Source organism: Mirounga leonina, unplaced genomic scaffold (genome assembly GCF_011800145.1).
Source record: "Mirounga leonina isolate KUSES-001 unplaced genomic scaffold, KU_Mleo_1.0 Mir_180, whole genome shotgun sequence".
NCBI classification, from domain to species: domain Eukaryota; kingdom Metazoa; phylum Chordata; class Mammalia; order Carnivora; family Phocidae; genus Mirounga; species Mirounga leonina.
In genome coordinates this window covers 18250322-18267785 of record NW_023270469.1, presented here as the reverse complement: position 1 = coordinate 18267785, position 17464 = coordinate 18250322, and the positions used below count along the sequence as shown (strand labels likewise).

The following is a 17464-nucleotide window of genomic DNA, read 5'->3' as shown; positions in this document are numbered from 1 at the left end:
AGACTAAACAGACATCAAAACACTGGTCAAAATAAATTAAAAAACTAATAGTTCAAGGGTGGCTAGGTCTGGGGTAACTTCCTGGTTTTTTATAGTTTGTATAACATCTTGTAGCACAAATAAATTTTTCTGGGGTTTTTTTTTGTTTTGTTTTTTGTTTTAAATAAAGTAGAATTACCAGAATTTGGGAATGACCATATTCAAAAATGGAGTGATTAAATTATGAATATCTGTATAATAGGATGTCATGCAACTATTGTATTATGTATAGTAACATACTGAAAGGTAGAGATTCGAGATGTATTATATAAAGGAGATTATCAAATAGTATGCACAGATACGTGTGTGTGTATAAGGAGGGGACTGTGGATATAAACCAGAATGTGTATATAAAACCTATGGGGGATGCCTGGGTGGCTCAGATGGTTAAACGTCTGCCTTCGGCTCAGGTCATGATCCCAGGGCCCTGGGATCGAGCCCCACATCGGGCTCCTGGCTAAGCGGGGAGCCTGCTTCTCCCTCTGCCTCTCCCCCTGCTCATGCTCTCTCTCTCTCTCTGTGTCTCAAAAATGAATAAATAAAATCTTAAAAAACAAAAAACCTATAGGGGTGCCAGGGTGGCTCAGTCTGTTAAGCGTCTGCCTTTAGCTCAGGTCATGATCCCAGGGTTCTGGGATCGAACCCCATTTCCGGCTCCCTGCTCAGTGGGAAGTCTGCTTCTCCCTCTGCCCCTCCCCCTGCTGATGCTCTCTCTCGCTCTCACTCTCTCAAATAAACATATAAGATCTTTAAAAAAATAATATAGGGATGCCAGGGTGGCTCAGTCAGTTAGGTGTCTGCCTTCGGCTCAGGTCTTGATCCCAGGGTCTTGGGTTTGAGCCCCTCATTGGGCTCCCTGCTCAGCTGGGAGCCTGCTTCTCCCTCTGCCTGCTACTCCCCCTGCTTGTGCCGCCTCTCTCCGACAAATAGATAAATGGAATCTTTTTTTTTTTTTTTTTATTTGACAGAGACACAGCGAGAGAGGGAACACAAGCAGGGGGAGTGGGAGAGGGAGAAGCAGGCCTCCCTCTGAGCAGGGAGCCCGACGCGGGGCTCGATCCCAGGACCCTAGGATCACGACCTGAGCCGAAGGCAGACACTTAACGACTGAGCCACTCAGGCGCCCTGATAAATGGAATCTTTAAAAAAATAAAATAAAATAAAACCTATAGATGTATATTCTTGGTTATCTGAGTTTTCTCGTATTTACATATATAATTTTTTTTTAAAGATTTTATTTATTTGTCGAGAGAGAATGAGGGAGAGCAAGCACAAGCAGGGGGAGCAGCAGGCAGAGGGAGAAGCAGGCTCCCTGCTGAGCGAGGAGCCCCATGTGGGACTCGATCCCAGGATCCTGGGATCATGACCTGAGCTGAAGGCAGACGCTTAATGGACTGAGCCACCCAGGCGTCTCATGTATTATATAATTTTTAAAGGGAAAAGGAATCCAATACAGTAGGAAATAGTACTGAAGCTTTCTGATAAATATAATGAAATAATAAAAGGAATTTTTGTCTAGTTTATTCCGGCAGTAAAGTCTAGACTTCCTGAGTGGATTCAAAACCTTGCCAGAACACTGTTGCAGAAATGTAGGCAGGAGGGAGGGGCCGGGCAGCCATGTATCTGCCCAAGTGTTAGGAGGAATTGAGGTTGCAGAGGCAATTCTTAGAACTCTCCTCACTTATATTTGGTCTTAAACTTTTTTTGTATCATCTGAATAATGTTTAGTTTCATTCTTTGGAAGAGTCTAATAGTTGTGGAACTATACTAAAATCTAAAGAACTCTTTTTAGTTTTCTTTCCACAGAGATAAACACTATTAACAGTTTGGTGTTTTGTTTTGTTTTTGTTTTTGTTTTTAGAGAAGGTGAGGGGGAGGGAGAGAGAATCTTTTTTTTTTTTTTTAAGATTTTATTTATTTATTTGAGAGAGAGGATGAGAGGAGAGAGAGAGCACATGAGAGGGGGGAGGGTCAGAAGGAGAAGCAGACTCCCTGCTGAGCAGGGAGCCTGATGTGGGACTCAATCCCGGGACTCCAGGATCATGACCTGAGCTGAAGGCAGTTGCTCAACCAACTGAGCCACCCAGGCGCCCGGGAGAAAGAATCTTAAGCAGGCTCCATACCCAGCACAGAGCCCGATGCAGGGCTCAGTCTCACAACTCTGAGATCATGACCTGAGCTGAAATCAAGAGTCAGACACTTAACCGACTGAACCACCCAGGCGCCCCCATATAATACAGTTTCAAAGACAAAATGTAATTGTGCTATATAAGTATTTTGTAACTACTACATTAAATAAAAACATGGGAATATTTCAAACAGTACAAAATGTGTAGTGGAAAGTAATAACTTCTTCCCACCTCTGATCCCTCAGTTTTCTTCCTGAGAGGTAATAAATACTAATTTTTCATATATCCTTCCAGAGAAAATTCTGTGCATTCATAAACATATGTGTTTTGTGTATCCTTTTAAGAAAACACAGATGGTAGCATACTATATACATAGCTCTGGACATTTGAGTTGTTTTCAGTCTTGCTGTTAGGGAAAGATGTTCTAGTAGATATCCTTGCATATATCTCTTTGGGTACTTGCACTAGTGTATTTATAGGATGACTTCATAGAAGTTTAATTGCTTGTATATTCCCAGAAGAGGGAATGGCATGCACAAAGGCCCAGAGGCAGGAGGAGAGAAGCCTAGGAAGTTCTGGCCACTGAAAGCAGTTATGAAAGAGTGTATGGGGCTGGATGCAGCTCTGCTGATAGGACCTTAGAGGACCCTGTAGTCCAGGTGAAAGAGTGTAGGCTTAAGCTTACAAGTTTTCACAGGGGAGGTTTCAGAATTGAAGTCTCCTTGCTGATAATAAATTTCCATCTTAGAAATCTTTGTCCACTGTGTGAAAAATGGTGGTAAGGAAGCAAGAGGGGAAGCAGGAAAACTAGTTGAGAGGCCATTGCATCGGTCCAGGAGAGATGTAATACCTGCCTGACTTAAGGTAGGGGATCTCACCAAAAATGCTATTTGTATAGTTTTATTTGTTTCATTTTGTTAAATTAAGTTGGAATCCTGTCTTGCATCCTCTTTTGTAATCTTTCTTCATGTTATATGTTAATGAACATTTTCCCCATTAGATACCCTGTGTTATTTCAAATTACTAGGAATGTACTTCCTTATTGCTGATTGTTAAGTTTTCTAATCTGTTCCTTTGGGGATAAGTCTCTTGGTTTTGGCTCTAGCTTCTTGCCTCTAATACTTCATCTCTTCTCTTCCCCATTGTTTGAATTATTTTTAATACAAGAGTAAATGGACTTTGAGTTAAGAGCCAAGTTAATTGTACATTTGAGTGCATAGATTTTGAGATGTCATAACTGTTCAGAATCCTTTTTTGATTCTGTTCTTGACTGTTCTCAGTAGTAGATATTTACTGATTGACTTTCAGATAAATGTGCATCTTAGCTAATGGTTAAGTCAGTTATTGTATCAAGTATATAGCTATGGCTTTAAGCATTTTTCACCCTAAAATTAAATCCCCTGTTTCTTATTTTGAAGGAGGGTAGATGCCTCCCCAACAAGAAAGGTGGCAAATAGAGTCCTAAAATGTCCTGGATTGGTAAGGGCTTTTGAAGAGCAGATGTCTCGTTGTTCTGTGTGCGGGGGGAGTGGGGGGCGGGTATACAAATAGTGATTATACCTTGACTTTGAGCAGCCTTTCTAGCTTAAAATATGTCCTAATGGAGGGAGGAAAGAGCCAGTCTTGTAGATTATATCTAATGTTTGTGTGTTTTTGCCTGACACAAAGATTCCTCATTAAATTTCCTGGACTTGAAGGGTACCTGGGTGGCTCAGTCAGTTAAGCATCTGACTCTTGATTTTGGCTCAGGTCATGATCTCAGGGTCCTGAGATCGAGCCCTGCATGGGGCCTCTTGCTGAGCATGGTACTACCTACTTAAGATTCTCTCACTCCCTTTCCCTCTGCCCCTCCCCCCCCCCAAAATTTCCCGGACTTCAGATGTAAATGCCACTTAGTAGAGTGGTGTGCATTAGTCATCTTCATCTAAGTAGATTTTAGAGACTTCTTCCTGATTCTTGGTTACAGACAAGTGGACTGTGAAGCTAGGTAACTACCTTTTGCTCCATCCTTTTGTACAACTTTGTTGTATGCACTTGTTAAAATTTCTTGTCTGACTTTTTTAGCTGGGAAGTAAGGGTACTTGTACTTGTTCCCTTCTTACCTACAAGGATGAATCTAACTGATAACCTAAAAAAAAGTGTAGGATGTTAAACCCAGATGAAATTTTAAGTCATCTGGCAGTCTCTTCATTTGACAGAAAAGAAACCTAAGAGGCAAAGTGATTTTCCTGAGATTATAGATGTAGGACAGGTGCTTCTACGTTTTTTTATTCTTCCCCATACTGTTTCTGAATAGTCTCTGGGTTTCACAGAATATCCTACTGCATTTGGTTCTGTAGCTAATTATTAGATATTCAGTTTTTTAGATCTCTTTTGACAGAATTATAAATCCGTGTATATCTATAGAAAAACCAGTGTGAAGACTATACATTGTTACTACTCGAGTATATTATGCCTGTGCACTGGCACAAGTTAGGTTTTTAGTATGTGTCAGAATTTTTTTTAACATTGTCACCAACTTTAAAGGTTGTCCATGTGTACAATGCACTATTAGACCCTGACTGTCACTAATATTAAAGCTTGGTATCCAGTACTAGCACTGCTCGGATTTGAGCTTCTTTACTTCTTTCCTTATAACTCAGGACTTCTTCGGAATCCTTCCGTAGTTTCTCTGTGATAAGAACAAACCATCGTTGGAGGTCAGTGTTGGTTAGCACCTATTTGAGTATTGTCCAGTTGGACCATTGAAAGTTAAAAATTATTTCAGCCCACTACTTCTATTTCTTTATGAACTCTGGTATAACAACTCTGGCATGGCATGGTCATGATCATGTATCATAGAGCAGGTACAAAATATTTTACATTCACAGAGGTATGTATGTAACTATTCTATAATAATAGAGGGTACCCTAATTACTTTCACTACTTCTCGTGTCTCTCTTTTATTTGTATCTTTAACTTTCTACTCCTACTTAAAATTTTTTGTTGTGAATATATGTTGAGACTATAAAATAATATATTATCTTATATATTTTTTTCCTTTCTGGCCCCTTGTCAGACAAGGTCTTTGCTCTTTCTCTCCTTGTCATGTCTTTTGGGTATTTATAAATACATAATTCCTCCCCCCGCCTCCCCACCCCCATCTCTTGGTTAAGCTCTTGCCTTTATCTCCTTTCCTGTATTTGTTCCCATATTTTTAAGGAGTAACCAAATTGACAAATTACTTGTTTTCATAAACTAATATTAGTTTAAAGTTTCTTCCATTGTTTAAACTTCTGTATCACTGGTCCTATACATGTATATCCTTTTTCTGTTTTTCAGATTTCTTCTGTTCTATTGAATAGCACTTTAGCTATTATCCATACTTCATGCTACTACACTATTGACTCACTAAGAATATCTTGCTTCTTTTTTTCAATATAACTATTACTTGATCTTTGTTCAGAGACCTCATATTGCCACTTATTATCATTATTATACTTTTAGTATGGGTACATTGTTGGATTTAAGCTGTTGGCTTCTGATTTAACACTGACCTTATAGGAGACCCCATTTACCAAATAAAAATGGTCTTGGTTCCACCAGGTAGCCTTCATGAGTGAGTACTGGGTTATAGAGATACTCAGGCATTGGCCACATGGTCACTGAGACACATTGCAAAATCAGTTCACTCTTGTTATGTATATCCATTTTTCTTCTTTTTACTTTTTTCCTGTGTCATGTGTTAAGCTTGTTCATACCGTGTAGAGAAAGATTTTGTTGCTGGTACCCATGGTAGAGGTAAAACTTTAGGACTTTTTTTTTTTTTTAAGATTTTATTTATTTATTTATTTATTTATTTATTTATTTATTTATTTGACACAGAGAGATACAGCGAGAGAGGGAACACAAGCAGGGGGTGTGAGAGAGGGAGAAGCAGGCTTCCCGTGGAGCAGGGAGCCCAACGTGGGGCTCGATCTCAGGACCCTGGGATCATGACCTGAGCCGAAGGCAGACGCTTAACGACTGAGCCACCCAGGCGCCCCAAGATTTTATTTGACAGAGAGAGACAGTGAGAGAGGGAACACAAGCAGGAGGAATGGGAGAGGGAGAAGCAGGCTTCCTGCTGAGCAGGGAGCCCGACATGGGGCTCGATCCCAGAACCCTGGGATCATGACCTGAGCCAAAGGCAGACGCTTAACGACTGAGCCACCCAGGCGCCCCAAAACTTTAGGACTTCTTTTTTGGGTTGTACATTCCATTACTGCTTATATGGGAATCATCAAAACCTGACAAACATCAAAACATCAGTTTTGAAGTAGACTTTGTAGATTTTTCTCTAAATAAATAAATGAGACAATTATTTGTTCTAAAGAATGAACCAAAAATTCTCATAGTAGAAAACCATGGGTATTTGAGTAGCTTGGATTTATGTAGACCTGTATTTAGGGTGGATAAGTATTGTATTCTAAGTCAGTCACTTCCAAGCCATGGTCAGCAGAGGTTCTATATCAATCACTTGGGGACCTTTTGAAATCAAGTCTCTTCCACCCTAGATCTACTGAATTAGAATCTCTGGGATTTATGTATTTTAAAGCTCACCAGGTGATTCTGATAACCATCCAGGTATGGGAACCACTGCTCGGGTAGAATCTGCTCCCAAATCCATAGATGTGCCTATTGCATGTTCTATAAATTCTTTATTGTGTGTGTGTGTAATCTAGTCCTTTTGATGACATATTTATTTATTCAGGGTGATAGACTTGCTATAGATCCCCAGCCTTTCTCATATTCCCGGCAGTGAAAGACTGTAGGACTGCTCCAAAGACAGTGTAACTCTGAGCTGCTTTCAGGGATATGGGCTTGGAGCAAAGCAAAGAGAGATGTGGTAGTTCCTGACATCGTCACCCTTGGGAGCACAAGGAGAAGTGAGGCATTAAGTTGTTGTATGCCAGCAAAACTGTCATTCGGACTATAAAAAAGAGAGGGGCAGCATGTGCTTGGGAAGCAGCTTTCGCTTGGTATCGTGGCACTGGTGTGTTGACTCCCAAATAGACTTTGTCTTCTGTTTCATGTGTTAAATGTTCAGTAAGTGAAATAAATAGGCTACCCTTACTGAGGAATCAGAACATGGCTTCTGAAGCCAGGTCACACTAATAAACCTGAGGTAATTTAGTACGGTTCCACTTAGTTATGTTGAATTTTTTTGCACAGAATTTGACTAATTCCATACATGTTTTTTTCTCCCACCTACAGTTTCCTCTTACATGTTCCTTTCTACTGTAGTTTGCCTGTCAAGGTCCATCTCATCCTTTAAGATCCAGCTTTAGCAGCCCTTTTTTACCCACTTAAGCCATCCTTTGTGCCAGGGTGGTGGGAAGTATATTAATCCCTGTTACAGCACTCATCACACTACAGTGGGCCCTTAAACAAGGTTAGGGACACCAATGCCCTCCACGCCCCAGCCTCCAACTCGAAAATCTGGGTATTACGTATGACTCCCAAAAAACTTAACTACTAACAGCCTACTGTTGACCAAAAGCCTCACTAATGATCTAAACAGTTGATTAACGCATTTTGTATGTTACACGTGTTATATACTGTGTTCTTACAATCGTGGGAACTTGGGATTACTATTTCTTGAGAAGAGTGTATAGCCTTCTAATATTCTCCAGGAAATAAGTTGGGATTTCTTAGCAACTAGAAATCATCCTTTTCTACTATCTTATTCTCCATATGACTCCATCCTCTCCATATGATGACTACCATCAACTAGAAATCATCCTTTTCTACTTACTCTCCATATCCATCTATTATTCTTAGTACATATGTATTTTATAATAACTGATCTCCCCAAAGGACTAAACTCTGTATTGGTGAGTATAAAAGGTTATTTTGGTTGATTTCCTTTGGAAAATATCTGACATATTGGCTGTATAGCCGTTATCTGGGTGATAAATTACTAAATCTTCCAGTCAACACTAGCGTAGTCACAGTTAGCCTTTATTTAAAAAAAAAAATTTTTTTTCAGCCAGAACATACTTACTGAGTACCTACAGTGCATGATACAAGTGCATTTTATTACTAGTTTTTGAAATTTTAAGTAAGCTCTCCATGCGCTGTGGGGCTTGAACTCATTACCCTGACATCAAGAGTCGCATGCTCTACTGACTGAGCTAGCCAGGTGTCCCTAGCCTTTATTTTTATGTGGCAGGATTTTTTTAATCTAACCTATAATTGTGTTGTTAGGACTTTTTATTTTTCTTTATTTAAGAAATGACACACACAAAAGAAATGACACAAACAACAATAAAGGAAATAAATTCATATAGTTAAGCTTCCACTTAGCACACAATAGTTTGTTTTTCCATATTCCCTTCCTGCTCTTGTCATGGGCTGGAAACATCGATATGTATTTGATGTGATAGTAAAATCAGTATTGAGTGTCTGCTGTTTACATAACACTGTCTTGTATTTACTGCTGTAGAGGATACAGAAGTAAAAGGCATAGTTCCTCCCCTCAACAAGCTAATAAGACTATTTGAGGAAAAGACAAACATAGAACAGTATACTGTAGTGAGAACCAGACAAACATGAAGTCAGTTTGCACTTAAGATGTGATTTAGGGACGCCTGGGTGGTTCAGTCAGTTAAGCGTCTGCCTTTGGCTCAGGTCATGATCCCAGGGTACTGGGATTGAGCCCCACATTGAGCTCTTTGCTCAGTGGGGAGCCTGCTTCTCCCTCTTTCTGCTGCTCCCCCTGCTCGTGCTCTGTTTCTGTCTCTCTGACAAAATCTTTAAAAAACATGGAGGAAAAGAAAAGATGTGATTAGGGGATCACTTGAGCTGGGAGGGGACAAGACAATAGGCACTTGTTTAGAAGATGCCCAGAAGGTGAGGTTGGGTGGGTGGAAAGGATGGGAACAAACTGTACAGAGTTCTGAGAGCGGACCTAAAGAGTTGGGAGTTGATGGGCGCCTGGCTGGCTCAGTCTGTAGAACATGCAGCTCTTAATGTCAGGGTCATGAGTTTGAGCCCCACATTGGGCATGGAGATTACTTTAGAAGAAAAGAAAGTTTGGAGTGATTCAGTAAGCCTCAACCACCATGAGTTTTTGCACCTCACTTCAGAAAGTTTGATCAGGCAGCAGTATGCTGGACAGACTAGTAAAGTCTGGGATGCTGTTGTTCCTTTTTGGCTCTTTTTCTCTTTCTTCACTAGAATTGGTTAGTCACCAGGTTCTGTCCACTGGTTGCTACCTTCATCCTACAGAAATTCAGTAGTTTATCAGAGAAGACATTCTATTGGGGAACATTTATGTAAGGTTTGTGATTAGATTTCTAGGAAACTGGGGCACCTGAGTGGCTCATTGGATTAAGTGTCTGCCTTCAGCTTGGGTCATGGTCCCGGGATCCTGGGATCAAGCCCCTCATTGGGCTCCCTGCTCGGTGGGGAGTCTGCTTCTTCCTCTCCCTCTGCCCCTCCCCCGCCCCCCCACTCTGCACGCACACGCTCTCTTTCTCTCTCAAATAAAATCTTTAAAAAAGAATTCTAGAAAACTGAAAGGTTATATATTTGTTCGGCTAACATGTATTCATTACCCTCTGGGGTGGAGGATCCAGAGGAGCACAGTAGCCAGGATTTGTGTGTGCATTGTTCTATTGAATCTTTATGACAGCCTGTGAAGTGGATACCATTATTGTCCCTGTTTTATACAAAAGGAAACAGAAGCACAGAAGGGTAGCATATCTCCATGTCACACTGCTGGTTAAGTAGAGGAACCAGAATTGGGATGCAGGTTTCTGGCTGGGGGGGCCTAAGCTTCTAATGACTATTCCATTCTGCTTCTCCTATCCCTTCCCTCATTTCTTTAATATGGAATGAGCATTTTCCTCATATTAGGCATTATATTGAAATGTAATTTTTCAGTGTTTGCATAATATTCTACTTTGTGGATGTGTCATTTTCCAGGTTTTAACTATTCACCTATGGTGGTATATCTAAGTTGTTTATAATTATTCCCTTTGATTAATAATATCCTTATAATCGGGCTCCTGGCTGGCTCAGTCAGAAGAGTATGCGACTCTTGATCTCTTGGGGTCATGAGTTCGAGCCCCACATTGGGTATAGAGATTACTTAAATAAATAAAACTTAAAATAATGTCCTTATAATCTTGATGTTCATCTCTGATTATTTCTGGGCATAAAGTGAAGTGGAGTTACTGGATCACAATTTGAATATTTTAAAAATTCTTGATTCATATCATCAGTTACCTTGCTGATCTCATGGCAGCACGACCAACATTAGGGACTATCCTTTAAAACAGCCGTAGCAGTTTAATAGAGATAACATTTGTCATGTTATTTTAATTTGCTTTTTTGTGTGATTTAGTGTAAAAGAGGTTCTTTCTCCTTTCTCTCTCTCTTTTTAATTCATCTGCCTTTTTTTTTTTTTTTTTGGTCATTTATATCTTTTGCCCAGCTTTTTTTTTTGGTGTTCATCTTTTTCTTACAAATTTTACAGTCATATGATAAGGATGTTAATCCTTTGTCACATATGCTGCAAATACTTTTTTTCTGTTGACCATTTTCTTTTTAATTTTGTTCAATTTTTTTTAATACGAATTTTTTTTTAGGATTTTATTTATTTATTAGAGAGAGACACAGCGAGAGGGGGAACACAAGTGGGGAAGAGGGAGAAGCAGGGTTCCCACTGAGCAGGGAGCCCGATGCGGGGCTCGATCCCAGGATCCTGGGATCATGACCTGAGCCAAAGGCAGACGCTTAACGCCTGAGCCACCCAGGCGCCCCAAGAATTTTTTTTTAAGGTGGTCAAACTTTCAGTAATTTACTCTGGTTTCTCCCTGTTATTTCTGTGTCTTAGCACAAAACCTCTCTCATTCTGAGATCAGAAGGCTATTCACCTGTATCTTTTTTCAAGGTGGGTTTTTTTTGTTGTGTTGTTTTTATTTTTTTAAGATTTTTTATTTATTTGTCAGAGAGAGCACAAGCATGGGGAGCATCAGGCACGGGGTAAGCAGGCTCGGTGCTGGGCAAGGAGTCTGACGTGGGACTTGATCCCAGGACTCTGGGATCATGACCTGAGCCGAAGGCAGATGCCTAACCGACTGAGCCACTCAGGTGCCCCATGTTTGGCCTTTATGGTCATGGATATAGATAGTAGTATCCCTGTTTAGTGACACTCCCATTCTTGGGAGAGTTTTGTAATCTTCAAATAGGTCTGCAAATTTTTAGTTGAGGGTATTTTTATTTTGATAGGTTTCTTAAGAATGGCATAACTTCCTATATTTCTGTATTTTGTATGAAATATATATGTATATACAGTTTTAAGTTTATAGCTCATCTTATTCCACAAAGAATTTAGAGAAAAGTACAGAAAATATAAATAAGAAATGTTAGGGTACCTGGGTGGCTTAGTTGGTTCTCAATTTTGGCTCAGGGTCATGAGCTCCAACTCTGCATTGGGCTCTGCGCTGGGCTTTGAGCCTGCTTGGGATTCTGTCTCTCTCTCTGTCCAGCCCCACTCACTCCCTCTCTCTCTTAAAAAAATAAAATAAAATAAAAGTCAAAACCCTAGAAAAAACAAATTAGAATAGAAAGCTATTATTACATAGCTTGAGAGGAAAAAAACTGATCAAGGTGTGGCCAACTAAAAAAAGTGGTATCACGATCCTGTTACATAGGTCTCAACAATGAAAGAAAAAATTCCTTAGGTGAAGAAAAGCTTTTTCAAGCATGTAACTCGAAAATTTCTCCCACGTATCCTTTAGTGTAAGCCAAGGGCACAATGCCAAAACAGAACTTGGTGAAAGCAGTTCTGTAGGGGATAAGACCATGTGACACAAATATACCCAGCTTTTTCTCTGATGGTCTGGCATAATTCTGGGATAAAGCCTAGACTAGAATGCTGAATTCCACAGAGAGGTCAAGTCAGATCAGGACAGAAAAAGTCTCCTTTGGATTTACCAGTTAAGGGCCATTGCACGCCTTAAGAGAGATTCAGTAGGGAATTTGGGAAACAGAAACCAGACTGGTAAACCAAGGCATGGAAGAGAAATAAAGGAGTGGAGACAGTGTGAGGTTGACCATGAAAGGAATACAGAAATGGCAGATGCTAAATTGTTGAGTGCGTTAAAGGAAGTGTTTGTTTTTTTTTTCTAAAGATTTTATTTATTTATTCATGAGAGAGAGAGAGAGACAGAGGCAGAGGGAGAAGCAGGCTCCCCACGGCGCAGGGAGCCCGATGCGGGACTCGATCCCAGGACCCTGGGATCATGACCTGAGCCGAAGGCAGACGCTTAACCGACTGAGCCACCCAGGCGTCCCCTAAAGGAAGTTTTAAGATGTGAAAGATTTGAGCAACAAAGCTGGCAAAGAAGAGACTGAGGCAAGAGGGAGAGGGCTGATCCAGTACGCTCCCAAGGATGTGGGCCAGGCTGGTGGCTAGGAACAAGGCCAGACCTCAAGGGCCCCTGTTACAGGTTAGACTTTTGCATCCTCCCACTCGACCAGTAGGAAGCAAGGGCAGGTAAGTGCTTAGGTGCCAGTTTTCCTCTGCTGGCCCCGACATTTGCAAGTGCCAGGATCACCCTGCCACAGTCTGAGGGAACCTTCTCTTTTCCCATCCTAGAAGTTGATCAAATGATTTTTCAAAAAAATGTTCCTGGGGCACCTGGCTGGCTCAGTTGGTAAAGCATGCAACTGTTGTTTTTGGGGTCATGGTCAAGTACCAGTACCATGTTGGGGGTAGAGCTTGCTTGCTTGTTTGCTTGCTTGCTTACTTAATAAATACATACACATACTAAAATTACTGTTTTTTTTTTTTTTTTAAGGTTTTCTTTATTTGAGAGAGAGTGAGAGCCCTACCAGGGGTGAGGGAGAGGGAGGGGCAGGGGGAGAGGGAGAAGCAGACTCCACACTGAGCAGGGAGCCCTATTGGGGTTCCATCCCAGGGCCATGAGATCATGACCCGAGCCAAAAGCAGACACTTAACCGAGTCAGCAAGGCACCCCCCAAAATTACTGTTTAAAAATAAGTAAATTGGGGGGAGCGCCTGAGTGGCTCAGTCGTTGGATGTCTGCCTTCGGCTTGGGTTGTGATCCCAGGGTCCTGGGATCGAGCCCCATGTTGGGCTCCCTGCTCGGCGGGAAGCCTGCTTCTCTCTTTCCCACTCCCCCCTGCTTGTGTTCCCTCTCTCGCTGTGTCTCTCTCTCTCAAATAAATAAATAAAATCTTTAATAAATAAATTAGGGGCACCTGGGTGGCTCAGTGGTTAAGCGTCTGCCTTCGGCTCAGGTCGTGATCCCAGAGTCCTGGGATCTAGTCCCACATTGGGCTCCTTGCTCAGCAGGGAGCCTGCTTCTCCCTCTGCTTGCAGCTCCCCCCGCTTGTGCGTGCGTGCACGCTGACAAATAAATAAATAAAATCTTAAAAAATAAATTAATTAAAACAAATGTTTCTTTTTTTTTTTTTTTTAGATTTTATTTATTATTTATTTGAGAGAGAGAGAATGAGAGACAGAGAGCATGAGGGGGAGGAGGGTCAGAGGGAGAAGCAGACTCCCTGCCGAGCAGGGAGCCTGATGCGGGACTCGATCCTGGGACTCCAGGATCATGACCTGAGCCGAAGGCAGTCGCTTAACCAACTGAACCACCCAGGCACCCAAAACAAATGTTTCTAAGCTTCACTTTGTCACTAGGATGACAGAGAATACAGAAAGGATCTGTTCTTCAGAGGACTAACCTACTTTCTAAGCACCTTTGGTCAGTGATGGATTAGGGACTGCAGTCCAGGTTTCTTTATTCCTTCTCCAGTGCCACTGAGTTGAAGGTGATAGCCACACATCAACATGGAGACATCTCCTATAGATAGTGAAACTAGGGAATTGCAGATGTGGATTTGAAAGATCTCTGGAGACAGCTGAAGTAAAAAGGCTAGCAAATGGGGTGGCTACAGAGAAAGGAACAGAGCCTTGATGTGTTTGGAGGGGCAGGTGGAGTAGTTCTCAGAGACAAAGGAAGAGACCTAGGAAAGACAGAGGGAGAAAAGAGGGTAATGGAGGAATACAAGCATTGGTCCACAAAAATGTTTGAGAAATCTAGAAAGCATGGCTGACTGGAGCAAGGGGAGGGGGAGTGTGAGTGTGTTCTTTTTTTTTTTTAATTCAATTTAATACATAGTATATTATTAGTTTCAGAGGTAATTTAGTGACTCATCACTTGCATATAACACCCAGTGCTCATTACATCAAGTGCCCTTCTCAGTGCCCATCACCCAGTTACTCCATCCCCACCCCCCCCACCTCTCCTCCAGCTACCCTTAAGTTTGTTTCCTATAGTTAAGAGTCTCTTTGTGTGTTCTGTGTGTGTTGTGTGTCTAAGAGAAACTGAGTGGAAGCAGAGTTGAGTCTGTAGGGGAAGAGAAGAAATGGATCATAACTGCTAAAGTTGTATGGTATGCTGTAAAGGTACGGCTAGCAGAGCACAGTCCTTAGGGAGTAGGAAGAAACACCTGGTCCAGTCTGTTAGGTTAGTTATTGATTCAGAGGAGAGACTCCCTTCTAAGGGAGAATGTTAGGTAAAGGGATCCACTGCTTGAGGGGATGCTTTTGAGTTTTCTAAGCAGTGTAAGGGAGAGGTGGGTGCCTTGCTACTTTGTATCTGATTTTTCTCTGTAAAAGCTGTGAAGCTGCTGCTTTAAGACCCTGAGTAGAGGCTGATGTTCAGGAACCCTATGCCATTTGTTTTTTTCACAGTGAGAGAATACTCTGTCAGCTCAGCTCCCTGGCAACACAATTGGTTTCAATTTGTACTCCTTGTACCATTTCTTTTTCTACCTGGTTTATAATTCCAGTGATTTCTTTTAGGTTAGACTTGGTTATTTACAAGCAAGTATTTACAAATTATTTATATTTAAAAGTTCTCAAATTCAAGTCAGAGAAGAGATTTTTTTGTGTTCTTCAAATTGTTGTATGCCTCACAACCCAGCAGAGCTCAGAAATTAAATGTTTTTCCTCCACCAGTTTTACATTTGAGGATATCTAAATAGCTTGGGATTATGTAGTGATTCTCTGGCAGGGTCAGCATTAGCATTTATGGCTTATGAATTTTTTGTTCTTTGTGCTTTGTTTTTTTTCCCCAAGAATGTCACCAGGGTAGATGGACTTTTTGTCTGTTCCCTAACTCCAGCATTTGGAATTACCCATCCTTGTTGGGGTACTAATTTGGGGACCTTCCTGGCCTGAAAACGCTTTTAAAAAATCTGTGAAGAGCGATGGTATAAAGTAGTACTTCTCAAACTTTAGTGTAGGAAACCACTTGGAGATCTATTAAATTGCAAATTCTGATTCTGTGGGTCAAGAGGAGAGCCTGAAGAGGTGCCTAGCTGGCTCATTTGGAAGAGTGTGTGACTCTTGATCTCAGGGTTGTGAGTTTGAGCCCCATGTTGTGTGTAGAGATTACTTAAATAAATAAGGAACTTAAAAAAAAAAAAGAATTGCTTAAGAAAAAAGAATAGAGCCTGAAGTCTGTGCTTCTAACAAGTTCCATGGTTATGCCATTGCTGCTGGTCCTTGGACCATGCTTCGAGTCACGAACATATAAAGCGGTGCTGTCCCAACACAGTAGCTCCAGCCACGTGGGACTGTTGAGAATTTAGTGTGACTGGTTCACACTGGTTATGAAGAGTTCTCCAAACCTACCTACTTTTACCTTGAACATTGTACCTGTTCTGTCCCTTAAGTTAGATAGTAACTCCTTAGGGGCACCTGGCTGGCTCAGTCAGAAGAGCATGTGACTCTTGATCTTGGGGTTGTGAGTTCGAGCCCCACATTGGGTATAGAGATTACTTAAACTTTTAAAAATAAGTAAATAAATAAAGTAGATAGTAACTCCTTGAATGCAGAACCAGGTCTCACCCATCCCTCTGTAGTCTTTTTACTGCCTTGTAGGTGGTTCTGAGTGCCAACATGTGTACAGTGTTAAGGTGCCCAGACAGAGAATTGGAGAAATGTGTCTCTCATAGAAGTAGCAAAATATTTGTGTAAGACTAGGGCAAGAATAGAAAACACTTTAATTTTGAATTAATCTTGTATATACTTAAGTTAAATTATTTTGTGAATTAGATGATTGTTCAGACCCATTTTACTGTTAGGTATCTAGGTACTTTGGGTACTCAGAAGATTTAAGAGCCAGAAACTATGAATTGGCTCTCTTTTCTTTTCCTGTTTTTTTTAATATGTTCAGTTAGCAGTTGAGTATCTACCAACCTGGGCATAGTGCTGAGGAGCAAAAATGACTTGTTATACATGGTCCCTGTCCTCAAGGAATTCATGATCTCACAGAGGAGAGGTGCATGAATGTCAAGTTGATGGTATAACACAGGAGGTAGTGTGGTGTGGTAGCCACAATTAGGACCATTGAAGTCTGAATCCACTGATTCTGGCTCCAAAAAAACAGGGTGAGAAAACACTGACAGGATATTTTCTAAGATAGAATTTAGCTAAAAATAGCAAGGCCCTCTGCCAGTGTTTTTATTAATAGATACGGGAAATGTAAAGGATTTAAACTAGTTTTGTTAATAATTCTTTAATATCATCAAATATCCAGAACTGGGGGAAAAAAACCAGAGTTGAATCTAATTGTCTCATGTCCTATTTTTTTAAATCATTTGTTGGTTTGAATCAGGATCCAAAAGATCCATATGTTGTGATTGCTGTATTTCTTTATTTATTTTTTTTAAGATTTTATTTATTTATATGACACAGAGAGAGAGCACAAGCAGGGGGAGCGGCAGGGAGAGGGAGAAGCAGGCTCCCCACTGAAAGGAGCCTGATACGGGCTCAATCCCAGGACCCTGGGATCATGACCTGAGCCGAAGGCAGACACTAAACCAACTGAGCCACCCAGGCGCCCCTGCTGTATTCTTTCAAAGATTTATTTATTTGAGAGAGGGAGCACGTGTGCACACGTGCGAGTAAGGGGAGGGGCGGAAGGATACGGAGTCTCAAGCAGACTCCCCACTGAGTGCAGAGCCCTACACCCTGGCTTGATCCCAGGACCCTGAGATCACAACCTGAGTTGAAATCAAAAGCTCAGCTGACTGAGCCACTCAGGTGCCCCAGTACTGTATTTCTTACATCTCTTTTGTCTATCAGGGTTTCTCAGCCTCAGCACTATTGACATTTGCAGACCAATAATTCTTTGTTGTGGAGGACTGAACCTGTGCATAGCAGGATATTTAGTGACCTCTTTGGCCTCTACCCACTAGATGCTAGGAGCACACCTGCTCCAGTAGTG

At 41.3% G+C, this 17464-nt stretch overlaps 1 protein-coding gene across 3 annotated transcripts in view; it reads left to right on the top strand.

Annotated features, from left to right (window-relative positions):
* CTCF (CCCTC-binding factor) overlaps nt 1–17464 on the top strand; it is a 48955-nt gene that overhangs the window by 8650 nt on the left and 22841 nt on the right. The gene's annotated exons all lie outside the window — the stretch shown is intronic.